This window comes from Ochotona princeps, chromosome 6, assembly GCF_030435755.1.
Source record: "Ochotona princeps isolate mOchPri1 chromosome 6, mOchPri1.hap1, whole genome shotgun sequence".
Lineage (NCBI taxonomy): Eukaryota > Metazoa > Chordata > Mammalia > Lagomorpha > Ochotonidae > Ochotona > Ochotona princeps.
This window is the reverse complement of record NC_080837.1, coordinates 44061541-44077309: the sequence shown is the minus strand read 5'-3', so window position 1 is coordinate 44077309 and position 15769 is coordinate 44061541. Positions and strand designations below refer to the sequence as shown.

General features: G+C 43.4%; 1 protein-coding gene across 1 annotated transcript in view; it reads left to right on the top strand.

The window, feature by feature from the left end:
- Positions 1-15769, top strand: part of AVEN (apoptosis and caspase activation inhibitor) — a 160694-nt gene that overhangs the window by 19225 nt on the left and 125700 nt on the right. The window lies entirely within an intron of this gene.

Sequence of the window (15769 nt, the reverse complement as noted above, 5' to 3'; positions counted from 1 at the left end):
AGAGCATATCGATAGCTGACAAGTAGAAGATGATGCTGCATACCTTTGTTATTAGGCAAATGTGAGTGAGAAACCACCATGGGAGCATGTCTGTTGGAAAGGATCAAAGACACGGTACCGAATCCTCACGGTTTCTTATTCAGTCAGACATGCACTTGTAATGTGGCCTGGTCATCCTCTCTTAGGTATGTATGAGGATACTTCACCAAGTTTATGAAAAGTGGAACTAAAAGATGAGTCTATTTTGAGGCCATAAAACATTTGAAATGTGTACACAGGGAAGGACTTTGAATTGTATGTCATTTCAACCTGGTGATTTTTTCCCCTGTAGAAATTCCCTATTGGGGCACTTTTTGAGGCAGATGAGCTGCCTTTTTGTGCCTAATAACATAGCAGAAAGACACCACATTTTTGTTCCTCCAAAGCTAGAATGTGTATCCTGATAGGATTTAGCGTTTTCAGGTCTAATCAGCCTGAGAATTTAGGCCAATTCATAGGCTTCTTGTTAGAGTAGAGCAATATTGGAATTTAATTTGTACTTCTCCCGTGAAATGTATTTTGAGAGCATTGGTATGGACCGAGAGAAGGTAGAATTAAATGTGGATTTATGTTTTCAATGAAGCGGAGAGAAATCTCATATTTATTCAAAAGGTAAGGCACGTGTAGTGTTAGTATTGCTCATGGCACGGGCATTTTGCCAAAATGTGGATGGATAGTCAGGCTTATGTGTCCTGTGGAGCAGCTTCAAGCGCTTGGCATGGAAGGCCCACTAAATACATAATGCTGGCCTTGGGATTTGCATTTTGTCTATAGCAGAAGCTTTGAGAAAATCCACCATTCCCCAAAGCAAGGTAAAAGCTTCCTCCTTTCCATCGGCGTCTTGGCTGCCCTTTGTTTTAATTAAAAAATTGTACTCTCTAATGTGGGACGAGCTTCCTAAAGGTCACACTCAGAAAGAGCTGCATAAGGATTCTATCCTGTCGTGGGGGAGAGCAGCTCTGGACTCGCTCGGCCTCCGGAAAGGGCACCTGCCTTTTCTGATCTCTCAACACCAGCTCAAGTAATGGGGATGGGAAGGAAGGACTGGTTGCTGACATGGAGCCATGCTGTCATTCAGGTAACGAATGGCCAGGGAGCAGGAGAGTCAGCCAAGCACCCACCCAGTGCGTTGTGCGGCAGCAGGAGGTCCCAGTGCACGGCTCATCTTCCTTGCAGATGGCACTGTTACGTTTCATCTATGAAATCTTCGCGCTTCAAATCGCCAAATGCAGTTTGTGCAGTAGTTGCCAACTAGTTTAAGAGCCGCTTGCAAGAGGGTCATTGAGAGCTGCTTTCTTCCTTCATATTAATGTTGTGCATGTTGAGTGTGGTTTTGGAGATGAAGAAAAAAAATCTCATATTTAAAAACAGCTCAACCAGTCCACAAGATGGAGAAGAGATGAGTTTTATATACTGTGTTCCAGGGAGGAGGAACTGAAAAGGAGGATGAGTTTAAACGAGGGGCTTTTAAAGGCTGCAAAGCTAGAGAAGGTGGAAGGATACATGGAATTAGTTTATGAAGGTCAGATAAAACATTCAGAAAAGAAGGCGTTTTAGCTGATTGGTTGGTGACTTAGTGTATATATCGGCTGTCCTCACACAAGGTGGGCTATTAAAAGGGATGGAATTATGATGAATCCATTTTTTTTTCATGTGAAATGGCAAACCAAGTCTTTACTGTCAAGGGCTGGAGTTTGGCCCTTGTCTGAAAAGAGGGACCATTAAGAGTTATGTGGATGCTGTGTCTCGTGTCGCTCCCTAATGAAGCTTACTGCCTTTCGCCACAGGAGGGGAGGATTGTAATTCAGTCCCGGGGCCTGTGCCGGGGCTGTAAGCAGCTGTGCTGAAGGTGCTCGGGCCATCTCGGGACGCGGCAGTCACTGTGAGCAGGTGCTGATGGGAGGGCAGTGAGAGCTGCAGATGGTGACATTAAAATGCTGATTAGCCATAGGTGCACAGAGACCTGGAGCACACCTGTCTTGCATTGCGGCCTTTTTTTCCTTCACATTTTCTCCACTTACCACCAGCTGATACCTCTGTTTCAGTTTGCTCTGAGCCAATTTTGACAGTTTTTGCAAGTATTCCTCAACTTCTTTGGTTAAACATTTTTTTTTTTCCTTTACTATTCACTGATTAAGTTTACTGCTCTCTTCCCCAGTCCCTGTTCATTTTTTTAGAAAAGATTATTTGAAAGGGGATGAGAGAGATACAGGAGAGGGAAAAGCTGGCGGGGGTAGGAGAGGCGACTTGAACTGGAGGTCACAGAGGCTTAGCCTGTCGCATGGCAGTGCCCACCCTCTGGTCACTTTGACCTCTGCTTTCCCTCTAAGTGATTTTTTTCAAATTTTGGAGGAGGCCATGGATTTGGATTGAGCCCATCAGACCAAATCACTGTACACTCAGTAACTGAGTCTTGCTGGCTGCTTGTACAAGGCCCAGTAGTAGCCAGTCAGTTGATTAGGCTGCAAACAATTAACTAGTTAAGCTGTGGCCATTTGGCTGGCTCCCTGACTAAGCTGTAGCCAATTTAATGATCTATGAGTCACTTCTGCTACCCTTTAAATATTGTCTGATTCCCATGTAGGTTGGAGTTTCCAGTTCCTGCTTGGGTTGTGAGAGCTGCTCGATCTGTGAATTGAATTTCTTTTTGCTTAGGCAAAACCTAGTAAGTATCATTGGTCTGAGGACTTTTCCTAACACTCTTTTCTGTGAACTTTGAAGTTTTCCCTGACTGTTATGAACAGTATTCATATGAGCAAGTATTTAGGTCAGAGCTTATTTACTTGTGGAGTTGGTAAGTTTTGGAGTGTGTACATGGCTGTTTGGTGTGTCTTTTATCTGTGTACATAGAACTGTTACATGAAAACAATGACTTGTGTATCCTTCAGGGCTTTGTAAAAATGGAGATAATTGAGTGAATTTTGAAGCGTTAGAAAATGACCTAGGAACAGTGGCTTCTCAACTCAGAAGATTCTTAGGTTGTCCTTCTCTGGCTGGCATCCCGTCTTATGCCAGTTCACTGTTTTCCCTTCTCTTTATCCCCCATGGGCAGTCATGACTTTGACATGCATTTTAGTAAGAGGTTTTAGCTTTTTTAAACTAAGATTTGGCTCAGTGAAGAGCCAAGCTCACCAAAGCCCTGGTTTGTGCTTCAGGAGCTTGTTGTTCAAACTGTGACGTGCAGGCCTCGGTTAAGTCCCTCTCTGAGCTTCATCTTATCCCCAAAGCCCAGGGCCTTCAACCAGGTTGAATATTTTTTTTAAAAGATTTATTTTTATTGGAAAGTCAGATATACAGAGAGAAGGAGAGAAAGAGGATGATCTTCTGTCTGTTGATTCACTCCCCAAGTGACCGCAGTGGTCGGAGCTGTGCTGGTCTAAAGCCAGGAGTCAGGAGCCCAGAGCCTCTTCTGGCTCTCCCATGCTGGTGCAGAGTCCCAAGGATTTGGGCCATCCTCGACTGCTTTCCCAGGGCACAAGCAGGGAGCTGGACAGGAAGCAGGGCTGTTGGAATTAGAACCAGCACCCCTATGGGATCCTGGTGTGTAAGGCAAGGACTTTAGCTGCTAGGCCACTGCGCCAGGCACAGGGCAATGATGTTGTAAGGAGAATAGTGTCAGTATAGCCAGGTGCCTCTGGGGGTGGTGCTGTGGAATGGGCTTGTGGAGGCTTCGGTAGAGAACCCTTTTCTAAGAAGCGAGAAAGGATGCTGTGTAACAGTAAAATCTAGTTTCTGCGGCTTGAAAAGAAAACTTTAAAAATCTACTGAACTTGTATACATTGGAAAAAGTGCTGCAGTGGCATTAAAAAGAATGATACAAGCTGTTGCAGTTGATACTTTTTTGTGTGCTTTGCTAGACTATGCAGTTGCTGGGTAGCAGTTTTGAGTCCTCTTAGAACCATAGGCTAACTGAAATCACATATCTTGTTGGTAATTGGCATCCTGGTGGAATTGAGTACATGGTAACAGGAACGATATATAAAAAAATCTTAAATGATAGATGTGAGAACAGAAAAGAGGGACATTCTTGGGGGAAACAGCTTAAAGTCACTGGAGCAAAGATGAAATCTCCATGCTGTCTAAAATGGCAAGAGTGTCGTTCATCTGATTGACAGGTGGAGTGAGTGGGAGGAATGGGTAGGGTGGGCTCCCGGAGAGGGAGAGGATGTCGGTAGATGATGATACTGCCCTGGCAGACCCGTGAGATTGTTTCGAAGGTGATGTTTAGAAGTGTGCCTTTGAACACGTGTGCCGCTTAAAAATGGGACCACTCACCAGAGGGACCTCTGAAGATTTCAAATGTTCATTTCTTACTATGTGCCTCTGGCAGTGAGTTCACAGTGATGAGTCTTGACCTTTTCCCCTAAGGTATTTCTAACAAGAGTAAGTTACATTTTGTAACCCAGAAGATAAATACTGCTGGAATACCTGTGAAGGGGGAGGAGAAGCATCCAGTGAGTAACTTTACTGAAGTAAACCCTCACCAGAGCCCGCATCAGCAGCTGGCATTATGATAATGGTTGACAGCACTGCTTGGAAATGCTCTGGTGATCTGGTAGTACCCTATACATCTTTCTGATTCAGAAAAACAGAAAACCCTGTGGCTCAGCGTGATAGCTCAGTGGCTAAATCCTTGCCTTGCAAGCACCGGGACCCCATATAGGTGCCTGTGAGTGTCCTGGCTGCTCCACTTCGATCCGACTACCTGCTTGGGGCCTGGGAAAGCAGTGGGGGATGGCTCAAAGCCTTGGGATGTTGCAGCCATGTGGGAGACCCAGAAGAATGTCATGGCTTCGGATCAGCTCTGCTCTGGCCATTGTGGCCACTTGGGGAGTGAAGCAGTGGAAGATCTTTGTCTCTGTATCTCCTTCTCTGTAAATCTGCCTTTCCAAGAAAAATAAATCTTTAAATTGAAAGTCCTTCCTAGTGTTCTGTGCCTGCTGGCTGCTGTGTGGATCTGAGGATGTGTTAGCTGGGGGAAGTGAGCAGCTGGGGGCATTAGTACTCAGATTGTTAGTTCTGTTCACAGTAATGACTTTCATGCCTTTGATTTTTAGCCAGCTCTCTGAAGCAAAGTAACACCTGTGAGAAAGCGATTACGAACTCAGAAGGAAAGAGCAGACCACGGAGATGCTTTCATCACCCACCAGCAGCTTTTGGGGGATTTTAAGTTTTTCTCCATTCTCAGTCTCTCTTCCCACTTTTTCATGTGCTGGAGTGACATTTGACAGCTGTTCTTTTTCTTAGCCTGTAGGGACATGGTGGAGTTTCTGGGTGCTATTTGACCAGTGAAATTGTGTTGCAATGAAATACTTTCTGATGTCTTGTAGAATTTATTAGGTATGCTTCTATCCTTATCATATATATTTGTACAACAATTTTGTAGGGATTTTACTGGTTGTTGGTCATCTGTTAGTGGGATTGTTTCCCAGCTCCTAGGAGGGAGACACAGCAAGGATAGCTCTCAGGCCTCACAGCTGCAGAGCACTCCTTTCTGTTGATGTGTGTACAGACACGGACTTTGTTCTGGGCGTTTGGCCCAGCAGTTAACTCACAGGTAAGATGAGCCTGTGTCCTACACTATCGTGCTTGGCTTTCATTCCCGGTTTTGCTCCTGATTCCAGTTCCAGCTAATGCAGACCTTGAGAGCCTGCAGGTGATGGCAGAAGAGCTGTTGGTTCCTGCCATGCAGTGGGGACGTCTGGATTGAGGTTCTGGTTCTGACTTCAGCCCCACTCAGAGACTTGTGGTCATACGGGGAATGAGCCAGTGGATGGGAGCTCACTGTCTCACAAAAAATTAAACATGTTGACATTCTGAAGTCTGGTGTTCTCCATGTGAGCCTTCTTTCTTCTGTTTTTTTTTTTTTTTTTTTCTATTCTGCCTCATTTCCCCACTTGGATTCTATAATTAGCATTACCCAGCAGATTTTCTCCAGAATGAGTTTGTTTTTTCCTTCATGGCGAAGGAGCTTTTGGCCAGTTAGTATCTGAGAGTTGCCATTGCCTGAACCGTTTAGCTCCTTCGGGCACTGCACTCACCGGCTGTTGCTGTGTGTTGCAAGATGACTACTTGAAACATCTTTATTGTAGAAACTCGGAGAAGGGCAGGGAAGGCACCGTTCCAGTGCTTAGTACATTGGGTCGGTTTTGGGTATAGCTGCTTAAAAAAGGTCATGAAGAGGTCAAGCATTTCCCATTTCTTGGATCACACCCCAAATGCCTGCAAGAAAGAGCTGGGCCAGGCCCAGACCTGAAGCCAGGAAGGTGAAATGGATTTCATTGGTAGCGGGTGCCCAAGGACTAGAGCTGTGACCTGTGTACATTAGCAGGACAGGAAGTTAATTGGAAGAGGATGCAGGAATTGAACCCGTGCACCTCTGTGTGGGCTGTGATGTTCCAAGCAGCATCTTAACAGTTGTGCCAAATGCTTGCCTGTGATTGTGTGTCTTTTTTTTTTTTTTTGATGCACCTGCACTCCTTAAGAATGCTTTTTAGTATCACATTATGTATGCTGACTGGTCTGGCTTTTCCACTGGCCTCTGAGTTCTTAAGCTTAGGGACTTGTCTTTGTGTTTGTGCTCCTAGTACCGGAGCCAGGGTCTGGCACCCACTAGTTACTTGGGAAATACATGTTGAGTGACTGGCCGTCGAGTAGTACAAGGAACAGTCTGTCCTGTTCATACATACATGCCCACATACATTAAGGACCAGCTGTCCTCATACATACATGCATGCGCACATCAAGGAACAGCTTCCCTCATCACACATACATGTGCACATAAAGGAACAGTTTGTACTCTTCATATGTACATGCACACATTAAGGACCAGCTGTCCTCATCATACATACATGCACACATACATTTGGCAGGATAGACATGTAGAATAGTGCCACTTGGAGTTTTTAAAAGGGAGAAGGAAGTCCCCAAGAGAAACTAGCAAGATAAGTGCTTCTAAAACATTTTCTTAAGAAAGGTGTGGTAGGGTGGATGGCACTGTTGAAGCCTATGGTAGACTGAGTCCATTTTGAGTGAAGTCACTAAAAAGGTTTTAGGGAGTTAAAGCAACTTTGGACAAATGATGGTTGTGATTAAGAAATGGGAATATGTACTCATGAAAGAATAACGCGCTCGCTTGGGGTGATGACTGAAGATCATCACAGAACCTTGGGCCCAAGATAAACCAGTCAGCTGTGAGCCTCTGAAGGCTGACACGGATGGGACTAGCACTGTCTAGTTTCCTTCTAGCTCAATAGTTTTTTTTTTTAAAGATTTTTTTTTAATTGCAAAGGTGGATATACAGAGAGGAGGAGAGACAGAGAGGAAGATCTTCCATCTGATGGTTCACTCCCCAAGCGGCTGCATTGGCTGGAGCTGAGCCAAATCGAAGCCAGGAGCCAGGAGCTCTTCTGGCTCTGCCACACGGGTGCAGGGTCCCAAGGCTTTGGGCCATCCTTAACTGCTTTCCCAGGCCACAAGCAGGGAGCTAGACGGGAAGCAGGGCTGCCAGGATTAGGACTGGTGCCCATATGGGATCGTGGCAGCACGTGCAAGGCGATGACTTTAGGCACTAGGCTATTGCGCTGGGCCCTCAGTGATTGTTTAGTTTCTTCTCCTCATGTCTGGAGATCAGATCCAGGGTCTCCTGTGGGTCCTGGAGTCTGCAGGTGCTTGGTGTCATGTTCCCATGTGGCCTTTGCAGTCCTCGTGTGTATTTGATCTCTAGCCTTCTCATAATGCCTACTGGATGTGAATACCATGTACATAGCTGTCTTTCATTGTTTAGGGAGTAATGACTAGAAAAGCCTATTCGTGCTCGGAACACAGGCGGCTTCAGAAATAATTTCCATTTGTGTTTGGATCCTTGATGTGGGGCCGATGGACACAGCAGGCCAATTGCCCTTGTTAATTAAGTTCTCTCCCTCTGGTGACTTGAGAATATTGGGAGTGTCTTAATCAGATGAACAGTTATTTAATGCTTTGTGATTTTCTTAGTCTCCCCCCGCCCACTGGAAAGTGCAGGGTGATGACAGACATCAAAACCTGAGTAACCAAGGAAACCAGACCATGCTAGTGGAGAAGGGAGATGAAAATTTCACTGAGGCAGTCGGGAGGAAATAACAGCCACTTCCACCATGAAGTATTTGTGGTGGAACTCCAAGATGGAACCAGGAAGCAGGTGTCGTTGAAGCATCCCTCTGCCTTGGGTAAACAGTGATGTGTCAGTGGCTCTGGGAGAGATCGATGTTTTGCACAGCAACGTTATCCGGGAGTTGTCCCGCTATTCATAGAAAGGTGGATAATATTACTGTGTGTGTACATAGTTTAAATAAGTGCAGTTTCAGAAATCTTTTTTACTTTTGGTCTGGTTGCGTGTGTGTGTAAATATTAAGTGGATCAACAAAGTGCAGCCCTACTTTCACTCCCAGCTCACAGCTGCATCAAGAAGCAAATTGTCTTCCTATAGTTCCATTTAGTGCCTTGTTTACTAGAAAAATTGTTTGTTAATCTTGTCTATAGAATTTCACCTGGCAGTTGGGAATTGCAAGATTGCTTAATTTAGTAGCTTTCAAATGCTTTAAAAAAGGCAAAAAAGCCTGAATTTGTACCTGAAGCTCAGTTTCTAAAGCAGGTAAATGGAAAATTCTCTTTTCTTCCCTCCTCCTTTCTGCAATAACTCCTTCAATAGTTTTTCTTTTTTTAAGATTTATTTTTATTTGAAAGACAGAACTACTTAGAAGGAGAGACAATGATCTCCCATCTACTGGTTCACTCCCCAGAAGGACACAACAGCAGATGGGGGGTCTGGAGCTAGGAGCTTCCTCCATGTGGATGCAGAAGTCAGAGTGTTCAGGTCACCTCTGTCTTTCAAGGTCAGTAGCAGGGAGCTAGATTGGAAGTATAGCCTCTGGGACTCGAACTGGCTCCCATATGGGATGCAGGCGCTATTTTGCCATGGCGCTGGCCCCTCAAAGTATAATTTAAAATCACTATTTATCAGGCTTAATGCAGTAACCTAGAGGTCCTCGCCTTACATGCCCAGGATCCCATATGGGCACTGGGTCTTATCCCGGCTGCTCTGCTTTGCTCCTGGCTCCCTTCCTACTTGTGGCCTGGGAAAGCAGTCAGGGGTGGCCCAAAGCCTTGGGACTGTGTACTTGCGTGGGAGACCTGGAAGAAGCTCCGGGCTCCTGGCTTCGGATCAGCTCAGGTCTGGCCATTGCGGCTACTTGGTGTGAACCAGTGGACGAAAGATCTGTCTCCTTTACTCTGCAAATCTGACTTTCCAATGAAAATAAATCTTGAAAAAAATCAGTATTTGTCTAATCAAGATTGCTCTAGTCTAATTTCCTAAACTACTCTTAAACTGTTGAAATACACAATTCTCAAGAACTTGGTATACAGAAATCCCCACCGTATGTCCCTGTGTGGACTGCCAGCACATGATAGTGTGTTATTGGTGTATGCTGTCCATGTCAGCCAATTTTGAAACAGATGAGTACTTGATAGAGACTCAAGGACTTGGGGAAAGAAAGGGGTGTTGTGAGAGGAGTTAACTGAGCAGTAACTGCAGGTGGATTTACCGTGTTCTCTGTTCGGGCTCCTGCTCTTCCTTCCCCCTCCCTCCACATCCCGCACAGCGGCTGGAACATGAGAAGTCTGCATTTTTTTTATCCCCATTCTTGCCACAGCATTGTGGGTCCCTCACATGTTATGTATGCTGTTCTGGGACCAAAAGATGATTCTTAAAAATGCCACATACTGCGTCTACTGACTTGGATTTTCACATATAAGGATCGATTCGTGCTTTAATGTATATTTTATTTACTAAACAATGCTAAATAAAAGAAAGCCTCCTCAGGGCACTCATGCTTTTCTTACTCAGCCTTTTATTGAAATTTAGCTTCTTGAAATTATTTGTTTAGCACACATTACTAACCTCCAAAGCTCACTGAACTCCTTAGAATGGTATGATTGTTCAAAATGTTTTCTTAAATAGTTAACATACTTAAGTGGCTGTTTGCCTAGATGAGTATGTAAGTGACCTTAATGGGGTTAGATACATAAAATAGGCAGTTAAATATTAATATTAAAATTATTTATTTGAAAGAGGCAGAAAGGACCCTTCATTCATTGGTTCACTCCCCGAGTGGCTGCAATGGCTTGGCTGGACCATGCTGAAGCCAGGAGCTTCTTCCAGGTCTCCCAGATAGGTTGCAGGGGGCAAGAACTTGGGTGTGAGTTTTTTGTTTTTTTAATGCTGTTTTTCCCAGCATTAGCAGTGAGTTGGGCTGGAAGTAGGGCAGCTGGGAATAAACCCAGACCTGTATGAGATGCCCGGGCACCTGTGATACCATAGCACCAGCCCCTCCCAACTAACGTTGAACCTTAGATTGTTCCTTCAGTTCTACAAGTTTTTGCTTGACATAGTGATTTCTATTGTTGGTGAATATTTTTTGTATCCTTATTCTTGTTGATTTTGACCCACTTTTTCTACAATAGCTTTTTGTCTTACAATAATTTTTTGTCTTAAAGTCTGTTTGCTTTTTATATAGTCATTATAGCTCTTTTGGTTACTCTTGACAAAGTCTTTTCCCATCCTTTCATAGCTCTTCACTTTGAATCAAATGTCTCATAGGCAGCTTCCAGCTTGATTACTTATACAGGGTGAACAAGTTTCATGTACTTCACAATATAAACTGAGAAGCCCACAGTGATACTTCCCAACTAACCTCTCCCACCCTGTGTATCCTTGTTTTCTAAAATTTAAAATAGTGTTAATTAGGAAGGCAGATTTACAGAGAGGAGACAAAGATTTTCCATCCACGGGTTCACTCGCCATATGGCTGCAACAGCTGGAGCTGAGCTGAACTGAAGCCAAGAGCCAGGAACTTCTGGGTCTCCCACACTGATGTAATGACCCAAGGCTTTGGGCCATTCTCCATTGCTCTCCCAGACCATAAGCAGGGAGCTGGATTAGCAGTGGAGCAGCTGGGACATGAACTGGCGCCCATAAGGGATCCAGGTGCATGCCAGTCGAGGAGTTAGCCACTGGGTCATCATTCTGGCCCTATTTTTTTTAATTTTGTGAGATATTTTCATTTTGGATTTGTTATGCATTCTGCCAGTCTCTGCCTTGTGATTGCATTCCTTGATCTAGTCACATGTTTACATTACTAATAGTTGAAAATTCCTTTACCTTTTAAAAATCTTTAATGTTCAGAGATACTTTATTAATAACTTCTTTACTATTTTCCTACACTAAGTAAATATTCTAAATATAGCATTTAAGTAGATATTTTGGTGATTCAAGTTTACTATGTGCATTTTAACTTGGCAGAGTCTGTTTTAGCTTTGTGCTATCTTAAATACAGTGATAGTCAGGAACATGACTCCTGGGTAGCTTTATTACCGGGTTCCTCTCTCTCTGATACCTGTTAGTGTTTGTTGTTACAAAGCCAAGTATGTGTTGTTACAATTACATCATGATACTTTGTAATGGAAACGTAAGAAACTAATACCTATTTTTGGCATCAGGAAGTGATTCTGACACAAATACTGAAAATTGTGCAAAAAGAGTTTGAAACTATTATGGGTAAAAACTAGAATTTGGGGCACAGCTAGAACTGACTTGGGTACATGAACACTGAAGGAAGTTCTGGGAAGGCCTCAGAAGCCAGGAGCGTGCTGCTGGATACAGAGGGCAAGGGCGAGTTCTGGCTGGAACTGGTAGGAAACTTAGCTGAGTAGTGTTCCCTTCCGTTTCTCTCTGTCATCCTTCACCTCCCTCCCTTTCCTGTGTGTGTTTATGGGGTTGCTGACTCGTGAAAATGCAGGATTGTCCTGTCAATCCCTGTTAGGAGGTTGATGACCTTTTCCTGACTAATTTAAGACAACTTCTTAAATTTATTTCTATTGGAAAAGACATATCTTCCAGCTGCTGGTTCATTCCCCAGACACCTGCACCAGCTAGGGTTGAGCAGGTGTGAAGCCAGAAGCTTCTTCCAGGTACAAAAGCTCAAGAATTCAGGTCATCTCCTGCTTTTTCCCAGGCCACAAGCAGGGAACTGAATCAGAAATGGAGCAGCCAGGATTTGAACCAGCATCCATATTTGGGATACCAGCATGGCAGGTAGAGGCTCACCCTGATATGCCACCATACTGGCCCTTGACTAATGATTTTACTGCTATTACTTGAGGTGAATTAAGAAGTGATTAGACTAATCCTTGCTCTGCTGATACACAGCTTAATTAAGAAAGAGGTTGTAATTATTATGACACTTTCAGATATTTGTGCATTTAATGGGTTTAAGTCTCATTTGTCTGCCTGGATAAATGAAAGTTATAGTTCCTTGTGGTAATACAGTGCTTTTCTCATTTTGCTCATACCTTTTTTCTTTTTCTTAATAATTACCTGGGATAAGAGTAAAAATAAACACTTTGGAGAAGGAAATTGGTAGTTTGGCTTAAGGTTTGATTGGTCTCATGTATTAAATACATAGAAATACTATATTCTGTGTTTTAAAACTTTTTCACTTGCTATTTCTGTAGAATGTAACGCTGTTATCCAACTGATATTTTTCTCATCTTCCTTCTACAGTGGAGGCAAAGTGAGATTGACTCTTGATTATATAAAGAACTGCATAACATCAAGCTACTTTTACTGATAAGAAATCTTTGTCCTAAGTGTGTGTGAGTGTGTATGTTGTTGAAGATGATAGCTCCACAGTAGTTTGATTGTGTAACAGGTATCTTGCTTGTTAACCAAATGGCATTGCTGTCATTTCAGGAACACTCCAACCAGTGGCCAATGGCCAGGTATGAAATACATTCAAAGTTGAGCTTGTAATGATACTAGCATTATTTACAATTCTCACATTGTTTTCATCAATATTTTCGCATTTGCTTTCTTGCCTCTCTGCATCTGGAAGTTTTGCCTAAAGTAGTAGAGTATTGTCCAAGATCTTTGCCTAATGAACCAAATCTGAAGTCTCCTGGAGTTGCTAAGATAAGTGTATTTTTCTTGATGTTACATCAGGTTGTCTCCTAAACTTTTTTTTAAATCTCTTTTACTACCCTCGTGGTAGGGACTAACGGCAGCTGCTCTTGTCATTGAGTTTGTGTCTGGGCAATGAGATCCTTGTTCAGGGATTGTTCTGTGGAGTTCAGTGAGTCATGGAGCGGCATGAGACCCAGTCCATCATAAACACTTGTGACTACTAAAGGGCTGTGGAAGGCTCATGAATTCCTGCCGGGTCTCCTGCCTTCCATTTCCGTGTCTGTTTCACTGCATCCATAGCTCCCCAGGCCTTTCAGATCATAATGGTCTTTCAGACCAAGATAATTATTTTGCCCAGGGTTACATTTTTGTCTTGTTTCATGGCCATGTTCTGAGGTTTTATACCAGTCGGAGAACCCTCTGTGGATTGTATTTACCCAGTGGCCCAACAGGAGAATATTCAATTTTCCCAGACTAAACTCTGCTGGTATTTTTACTTCTAGGCATCACCCCCACCCCCAACACATACTGCCCGCTACAAAGCTGCTTTCTTCAGGATGTTCTTGGTATCTGGTATTTGTAAGACTGATCTTGTTCAGTCACAGAGATTTTAGTCGGCCAGCATCTTTGTGTTCTATGAAATTTACAGGAAAACACTAGGTTTTTGGAATTCTTTGCAATCTTTGTACTACAGTGTCAATTACTGTCTGATTTGGCAAGGACATTTTACGATATCTGAGGGCTGAAAGTGATCTTCAGAGTGATTACACCATCGTATCCCAAGCTTATGAAACCTGATGAAGATGATTATTGACCGGAGTTAATGTTGTGAGATGATGGCTGATGGGAAAATTCAGTGAACTGAAACAATCCCATACCTACATGTTTCTGCGTGAAGGGGTGGGGGCACATCTGTAGGGAATGGACAGACTTTGTCCTCTGAACGCACGTGTCCCACTTAGCAAGACTTAGGTTGGTTCAGCCGCTCAGTTGCCATTTGTTGTGAAGTATGGCTCAGAGCACCGCTTATAATGTATTTAAACTGAGAGATATTCGACTGTGTTGAGTGTGTTTTCTTAAAGGTTAGATTTAAAAAAATCTACAAATAGCACCACGGGGAAGCAGCCGCAGAGGAGGTGGGTTCTTTACATTTTACCTGGCTCTGCTTTGTCAATAAGTTACCGCTACAATATTAGGGTCTGTGCTGGATTTGGAGGAACTTAAGGGGAAATAATGCATGGCCTGAATGGGATAGTGACCTGGAAAAAGCTATATAGGAAAATTTAAGAATTAGGGAAATTTGGTAATAGTTTGACATGAAATGAAACTCTTAGAGATGGGAAGCACTAACTTAAACAGCAACACTAAAACTTGGTTTCCAGGAAGAAAGGTTTTGTCTGTGTGTAGTAGACCTGGCAGCATATGCAGTTAGGTGTTAATGATACTCTAGGTGAATATTGCATTTCTATTTCAGAATTTAACTTCCTATTTTTTTTGCAAAGCACACGATTAATTTGTTTCTTTTTAAAGACAAATGTTCATAGTAACACATTTTTACAGATGGCTTATAATACATTCCACTGTGTAATACCCCCTCACTCCCCAGTTGATAAGGATTTTATAATCTCTTTAGGGACATTTCTCGGAACTCTGTGTCTTCAGATTCTACATGGATCTCATGTTAAAAATATGGTATTTGTTTTGGAAAATTGCTAACATACACAGAATTGGATGCAACAAGTTTCCGTGTAGGTTCTCCAGTTTCAGCCATTATGTGTTAGTTGACTTTTCTACCATTGGGCTTCACTTTCTGTTTTGAAGCAAACCCCACATGTTACTATTTAATTTCTAAAGAGCTTAGTATTTACATTTAAAAGGTGACAACCCTTGAAAGATCCGGTACCAGTGTTTGTTTACTGTGAGCAAGTAGGCAGTGGCTGCGCTTCTTCAGTTGACACGTGGTGACTATTTTCTCTGGCTGGGTTGTTTGAATCGGGGCCCAGAAAAGGCTTACTGCATTGCGTAGGTTGCAGGTTGCGTGGTTCGCTGCATTGCGTAGGTTGCAGGTTGCGTGGTTCGCTGCATTGCGTAGGTTACGCGCTTGGTAGGCTCTTCTGAGCTATGGGTTTTTCCCCATCTCATGGCATTCCCCCCCCCCCCCTGTAATTTTTATTGAACAATTAGGTCTTCATCTTGTGGAATTTCTCAATCTGCATTTCTCTGCTTACTGTCTTTTTAAAAAAAGATTTATTTATTGGAAAATCAGATTTACAGAGATCTTCCATCTGCTGGATCACTCCCCAAGTTCCAGCAATGGCTGGACCTGAGCCGATCTGAAGCCAGGAGTCAGAGCCTCCTGCAGGTCTCCCTCGTGGGTACAGGGTCCCAAGACCTTGGGCCATACTCGACTGCTTTCCCAGGCCACAAGCAGGGAGCTGGATGGGAAGCAGGGCCGCTGGAATTAGAACTGGCACCCATATGGGATCCTAGTGCATGCAAGGCGAGGACTTTAGCCGCTGAGCTACCACACTGGGCCCTGCTGTCTTAACTTTCTAATACCCAAGACTGGAAACGTTTCTAGAACATCTCCTAGCTAGATCTTCATTAAAAAGTGTAGAACACATTTATGGAATAGGTTTGTAAAAATCTGTGAACTGAAAGAGATTTCATGTCTAACCTACAGCCCTTTGCATTTAAGACTTTTAGCCTTATTTAAACTAAATCATGCAG